General features: G+C 62.0%; 1 pseudogene; it reads right to left on the bottom strand.

Moving 5' to 3' along the window:
* Positions 1 to 327: 327 nt before the first annotated feature.
* Positions 328 to 6,778, bottom strand: LOC104254088 (scavenger receptor cysteine-rich type 1 protein M130-like; annotated as a pseudogene).
* Positions 6,779 to 7,154: the final 376 nt, after the last annotated feature.

Raw genomic sequence — 7,154 nt, 5'->3', positions numbered from 1 at the left:
GCATCGTCATAGCCTGTGCTCTCTGGGGACAGGCACCAGGCATCTCCCTCAGCTCCAGGGGCCCCAGCACTTCTCAGGGAGTGCAGGTTTGTCCCTGCAAGCAGCAAGGCAGGCCATTGCACGTTCATCCCATGGGCTGCCCCTCCTCGTCAGTACATCACCTTCCTCCCTTCTCCTCAGCAGTCCTGAGATGTTCAGCTCCCTCTCCCACCCATGATCCCCCCATGGAAAACTCCCAGGGCAGCTTCCCCCATCCCAGGAGGCTGGTCTCTCAGTACGACAGCGATTCATCTGGCACCAGGAGTGGCACTCCAGGAACCGGCAGCGCTATCTTTCCCTCTCACCTCCAGGTGCATCCCTGGGCCCTTCTGCCTCCTCTGGTGCCCTGGGCATTTCCCAGCCTTTTTGCCCAGGGGCAGGATGCTCCCCAGGGTCAGAAGCCTCCCTGGCATCATCATAGCCATCCACTGGGTCACCTCCGGCCAGGACAGGGATGTCTGAAAGGAGAGGGGAGCTGGTGACAGTGAGAAGATACATCCTGCAGAGCAGAGGATGGGAGGATGCACAGGGACATGGGGTTCAGACACTGGTGTTGGCAGCACCACAGAAGACTCCCCATGTCCTCCCCAACTCTGACGGTGACACTCAGTGACACTGCTGTCCCCCACATGTCTGCAGGGAGGAGAGATCCGCCCCTTCTGGCCCCCTGTTACCTGGTGCTGACCCTGGACCATCGTCATCGTCCTCCTTGCTGTTCCCAGGGTAGGGCTGCAGCTTGGTCAGGGAACCCTCTGAATAGGAGCCTGGCAAGAGGTGCAGCGGGTGTGATGGGAGTGCGCTCTGCTGACCCAGCTCATGGTCAGTGCTGCTGGGGACGGGGGTCCCACAGAGCCAGGGCTGAGTGGGGAGGAGGGCTCAGGACTCACCCTGCTCCCCTGGGACAAACCCTGTCTCAAAGGGGCTCCCAGACATGCCCTGGGACAGCCCCTTCCCTCAGCCGTCAGGTGTCACCTGGGATGCAGGGGCAGGCAGTGAGGGGATGTCCCCCAGCTAGGACGGGCAGAGCTGGTGGGGAGGAAGCTTCTGTCCTGGGCCAAGGACCTGGCTGCTCTCCTCACAGCCCCCACAGCCCCAGTGCTGCAGGGACCGTGGGGCAGGGGGCTGCAGGGGCTCATCCCTGGATGGGGAAGTGGGGAAAGAGCCCTGCACACATGCCCTCCAGGAGGGAAGCACACCCACCTGAGCCACTGAACCTCGCCTGCTTCTCTGAAGCTGGGCTGTAACCAGTCTCCTCATAGACGGCCTCAGGGAAGGGCTCCCAAGCTCTCTCGGAGCCTGTGGACAGAGGCAGAGCTGGCCCAGGGACAGGCAGGGAGGGGATGGGATCCCGCTCTGCTCCCCCAGCCTTTTTCCCCTGGGCCAACCCAGGGCTGTCACCACAGCATATCCCTGCTGCACTGTCCAGTCACCACTGCCACTTCCTCAGTGAGGGCAATGTCCCCATGGAGATGGTCTGGGGTAGCGACACCCTTGTACCGTCCCCTCAGAGATAGCCCTTGTGCCCTTCTGGCCTCTGGGTCAGGTCCCTGGTGCTGAGCTTGGATCAGCTCCACCTTTCCTCTCCCCCTGGAGCTGCCCCCTCTCTGCCCCATGGATCCATAGCACGGCCCATGTCCTGCCGAGAAGAGGTCATGGAGGAACAGCCCAGGGGTCTGAAAATACAGGGATGGACCCTGCTGCCCCACGTTCCTCCTGGCAACTCCCCTGACACAGAGCCCCCTCCAGAACTGCCCAGATCACCTCTGGTGGCATGTCCTCCTCTGTTTCCCCTCTGTTCCCATCTCCCCCAGCCCAGCTCTGCCATTTCTCTCTTCACCCCATCCCTGGCTCCTCCCATGTCTGGACTCTCTCTACCCCTTGCTGCTGACGGCCCATGGCCAGCCCGTCAATAAGATATTGGGACAGCAGGCAGCACACACTCTCCTCCCCCCAGCTTTACCTGTACCATTCACTGGCACCCCACAGCACCCCTGGCCCTGCCAGGAGGCATCTTCCCCTGGGACCATGGGGAAAGGACCCACCTTTGCACCCAGCCCTGGCGCTTCGCACTTGTCCTGCCAGGAGGGCCAGGAGCAGGCAGAGAAGGGCTCCTAGGATGATGCAGATGATGACGGGCAATAAGACACTCCCACTGCTGGTCGGACTGCCCCACGTGGGATCTGCATGGGCAGGAACACAGAAAGGGCAGCACCAGGCCTGGGAGAGGTGGGGCCTGGGGCACCCCAGTACTGACCCCCATTACAGCAGGGGTAGAGAACCCCAGGGGTGAGTGATGGGGAAGCTCCCACCCTGATGGGAAAATGAGAGCCCTCCCCAACCCCCTCCACTGCTACCCAGTGCCTCCTCTTGGGAGCTTCACACCCCAGCAAGGATCCCCTTCCCTTGGGCTCTGGGTCACAGCGTGGGCCCGAGACGATGCAGTGCTGGCAGGGAGGACAGGTTACCTGCTCGGGGGGTTGGTGCTGCCGTCCTGGGTGCAGCTGCAGACGAGGTGAAAGAGAGCTGGGCTGAGAGGATGGGTATGAGGGTATCAGGGACCCTCCTCTCTGACATGCCACGTGTGTGTGCACGCGTGCATGCGCGTGCAGACATCCCTGGAACATTCCTCCCAAATTGTCTCTTCTGCGGGGCTGCACAGGGTAGCTGGGACAGAGCCCAGGGCCCTGCTCTGGGCTGTGGGCAGGATGGCACAACCAGCCTGGGGCCATGATGGGACCCAGTAGGGTAAACACCTGCCCCGGCTCCTTGCCAATACCCCTGTGAGGGGTCTCAGCCCCTCCGCTCACCAGAGCAGTTTCACGGCAGCATCCTCCTTATGCCGGCAGGCACTGCTGTCCCCAGGTCGTGCCCAGCAGTCCTCCAGAGACGGCTCTGTCCCCTGGCACTCCACCTATTCCAGCCAGATGGGGCCTGTCCCCTCCCCAAATGCAGCCTCATTCAGAGCAGACACTGCGGGGTCACAGCCCAGCTGCCTGCATGCCACCTCAGCATCCCGCATGTCCCAGGAGTCGTCGCACACCATCCCCCAGGAGCCGCGGTGCCAGATCTCCACTCTGCCCAAGCAGCCGTTCTCGCCTCCCATGGCACGAATCTTCTCCCTGTTTGGAGAAGGCAGAGAGCTCCCAGGGCACCGGGACAGCAGGCAGAGCCCTGCCAGTTGAGATGGGCAGGCAGAGGAGCAGCTGCCTGTGCAGCTTGTGGAGTTTGGGCACAGGGTCCCTAGGGCTGGGGCTGTTTCTGGCCATCTCCCTGCAGAAGGAAATGCTAGGGTGAAGGGGCTGCTGCAAGGGGTCGTGCAGCAGAGTGGGGCTGAGCTCTGCTCGTGCGTCCCCATGCCACCTCGCTCACGGCAGCAGCTGATTCCTGGTCATTCAGGGGACACGCAGGGCAATGTGGGGGACCCTGACAGCTCAGCCCCAAAGGGAACCGGGTGAATGTGTGTGGCTCTGAGAGCTGAAGTCCCATTTGTGCCCCCAGAAGCAGCAGGGTCTGGCATGTAAAGCAAAAGCCCCTATGCGCCTTGTCCCTATGCTTGACTGTGCCTAGCAGGGAACCGGAGCTGGGGTGGTGCTGGTGCCTGGGTAGCTCAGAATTACCATTGCAGGTGATGTGGGTCTCATCTCACAGATCATCGCACGACTGCGGGTCCCAGGGAGTGGAGGGACATTGCCAGAAGGAGCTGTTTCTCTCCCCACACTCCACACGATCCAACCAGGTGGGACCAGAGAAGTTGTGGTAGAGTGGGGGTGTATCCAGGGACCCTCTATCCCCGCAGCCCAACTCTTTGCATGCCAGCGACCAAGTTTTGGGAGTCATTGAGTTGGAGCAAATGCTCCCCCACATCCCATTGTAGAAAACCTGCAGGTGCCCGGAGCAGCTGATGCTGTTCTCCAGCCTCAGGGCCACGAACTCTGGGAGAAAAGGCACAGAGGGGGAATGGGCTGGTGTGGGGCTGTGGGCGTAGAGAAGCCTCTTCACCCCCCAGGCCCTTAGCCAGGCAGGGGCACAGCTAACAACTCCCCCTTGCAAGCATGGGCAGAGAGAAGTCCCTGAAGGACAGACACCCTTGCCCTCCCCGTTAACCGCTGGGGATGGCTCAGCTCCCCGGGGACCCACAGTGGGACCGAGCGCATTCATGCATGGGTGTCCCCAGGACGGGCTCGGACAGCGGCTCAGGGGCAGCCAGGGACAGCCTTGGCAGTTCCCGGCTCTCCCCGCGTCCCGGCCTCCCCAGGCACCTTCCTCATGCCCCTGCTCCCAGCATAGACCTGAGCAGAGGACTCCTGCATCCTCTTTGTGCCCGCAGTCGTGCTTCCCCCAGGACCCTGCCGGGCAGTCCCAGAGGGTAGCTTCGGCCCCGGAGCAGTTCACACCATCCAGCCAGATCTGACCAGAGCCTTCCCCGAACTTAGCAGAGCCAACTGCCTCCACTGCCCCTCCGCAGCCCAGCTGGTGGCAAACGACTGCGGCATCAGACAGGTCCCAGCCATCATCGCAGATGGTCCCCCAGTTGCCCTGGTAGTAGATCTCCACTCTTCCAGCACAGCGCCCAGTCGCATTCACCAGCCGGACCTGCCGGCTCCCTGCAGTGGGAAGAAACCCCAGCTGCCATCAGGGGCTGGTGCCCACCCAGCTCAGAGCCTGGGGGGGCCCGTGCAGTGCCACTCACCCCAGCAAACGACCCTCACGTCCTCTGCAATCCCTGCTACTGGTGCACTCTCAGGCAGGGAGGTGTTGTAGAGGGTCAGGCTGGCCTCGTGCCCTGTGCACCGGACCCCTCGCAGCCCCATGGGACCCGCCCCTCTCTCAGGCTTTGGGGGATTGTAGGCTGTCTCTGCCTCTCTGCACTGCAGTTTCCGGCACACCACGCTGGCCTCCTGCACGTCCCACTGGTCGTTCAGGACTCAGCCCCACGTCCCGTGCTGGAAGATCTCCACTCATCCGTCGCACCGGCTCCCTCCACCCACCAGCCGCAGGGACATGGAGCTGGCTGAGCCTGTGGAGAGCAGCCAGGCCCCAGCCCTTAGCGGCACCAGACAGCCCAGAAATCTGCAGCACCTCTCCACGCTCTGGAAACCTCACAACACCCTGGAGCTCACCCGCCTGCCCCCAGCCCTCTGCGGTGAGCTTCAGGAGCTTCTCCCAGTCCCTGAGCCTTCCGGAGCAAGACACTGTCTTTGCTCTTGGTGGGGCAGAGCCACCCAACAGGTCCCTGCTGCGTCAGATGGAGCAGCTGCCACAGGAAGGAGATGCAGCTGGTGCAGTTACCCGGGGACAGGCAGCGCTGGGACAAGCCTTGCCCAACCTCAGCGCTGGCACTGGCACCAATGAGACACCAGGCAGAGCCCACACGTCTCTGCCCCTCTGCACCCTTGGGGATCGGGGACTGGGAGCCTGTGTCCCTGCCAGGAAGCAGAGCAAGGGGGGCCTGTCTGAGCAAACAGGGCAAGTTTGGGACTTGTGCTGACCAGAAGCAAGGGCAAAGCCCAGCCCTGCTCTGCGGCTCACACCCAAGTTGTGCTGCTGCTTCTGGGGGCACCTGGACAGCCCCTGCGGGTGGGGAATTGGGCTCTGTGGGACTCTCTGTGGGGCTGGGACAGGGCTGTCTGCAGCTGGAGAGATGGAGCGAAGCCCTGCAGCCCTGTTCTTGGCCTGTCCTGCAGCAGGAGCAGAGGAGCCCATGCCTGGTGGTGGCCCCAAGGGCCTGAGCCGCTGCCCCGGGGGGCAAAGATGCCTGTCTCTGTTCCGTCCTCAGCTCTCCCACAGCAGAGCAATCACTCCAGCAGGCAGAGCTCTCCACATTGCTCCTGGTGAAACCAGGTATTCTCCAGAGAGAAATTCACCCTGGTGCTGCCATGGGGTCCCCTGCTTTGGGTGGCCATGCCACACCCAAGGGGCAAATGGAGTTACTGCATCGTTTTCCCAGCACTCACCTAGGCAAATGACAGCAGCATCGTTCTCGTGGGAGCATGGCAAGGCCCCCAGGGCAGTCACTGGGCACTGTGCCAGGTGGGCTTCAGTTCCGTCACAGTGGAATGAGTCTCTCCAGACAGGGCCGTTGCCTCTCCCAAAATGCCCTCCTCCAGGAACAGACTCAGCAAATCCACAGTCGAGGTGACGACAGAGAACGTGGGCGTCCAAGAGATCCCAGCGGGAGGCACAGAGGGTGCCCCAGGTCCCCAGCACCTGAACCTCCACCCTCCCCTCACACGCCGTGCTGCCGTTCACCAGCCTGAACCCTGTGTACTCTGGGAAACACAGGAAGTTGAGAAAGGGTGCATTGGTGCTCTGGCACCCTCCGTAGCTGGAGGAGAGGCCAGAGGCACAGCCTTCCTTTCTGCTCCTTCTGCACTCTTTTAGGGCTGCAGACAACCACATCAACCCTTCTGTCATCACACCCAGCACAGCACAGCCCCTGTCCTGCTCCCCCATCCCCAGCTCACACTCAGAGTCACCCTGAGTCCTTACGTGTGCAGGTGACACCAGCATCATTTGCGTGGGTGCAGGGCTGGTCCCTGGGGGACCCCCTGGGGCAGGAGACGAGAAAAGGTTCATTCCCTGCACACTGCAGCTCTCTGTCCCAGATGGGACCAACACCTTCTCCAAAGTGAGCTGACCTATGCAAGGACAGCGCTGTGCCGCACTTCAGCTCCCTGCAGACCACGTTGGCGGCTTTGGGACCAAAGTCTGAGTCAGACAGTTTTCCACTGGTTCCCATCATGGATCTCCACATGTCCTGAGCAGGGACTATGCCCTCCGACCAGCTGAAAAAATCCTGGAGAAACCAAAGTCTCCTGTGCGTTCCTAGAGCTCCCTGGCAGTTACATGCCCTTGTCCCACCTCATCTCCAAGTTTTCTGCAGGCAAAGAGCACTGCAATGAACCCAGCAGCTCCCAGTGGATGCTGATGGCACAAACACAGCAGGGACAAGCTGCTGCTCCTCAGACATCAGCACAGCACTTGTGGGTTTGCTTCTCTCCCAAACCCCCAGCCGCAGGAACTGCTCAGACAAACTGCTGCTGCCCTGGAGACCCTGGGCGGCCCATGACTGGCCCCAGGCACTGCAGCACCTGGAGCACTTGAGCCCAAGCAGA

Source organism: Gavia stellata, unplaced genomic scaffold (genome assembly GCF_030936135.1).
Source record: "Gavia stellata isolate bGavSte3 unplaced genomic scaffold, bGavSte3.hap2 HAP2_SCAFFOLD_74, whole genome shotgun sequence".
Taxonomy (NCBI): Eukaryota; Metazoa; Chordata; class Aves; order Gaviiformes; family Gaviidae; genus Gavia; species Gavia stellata.
This window is presented reverse-complemented; position numbering and strand designations above follow the sequence as displayed.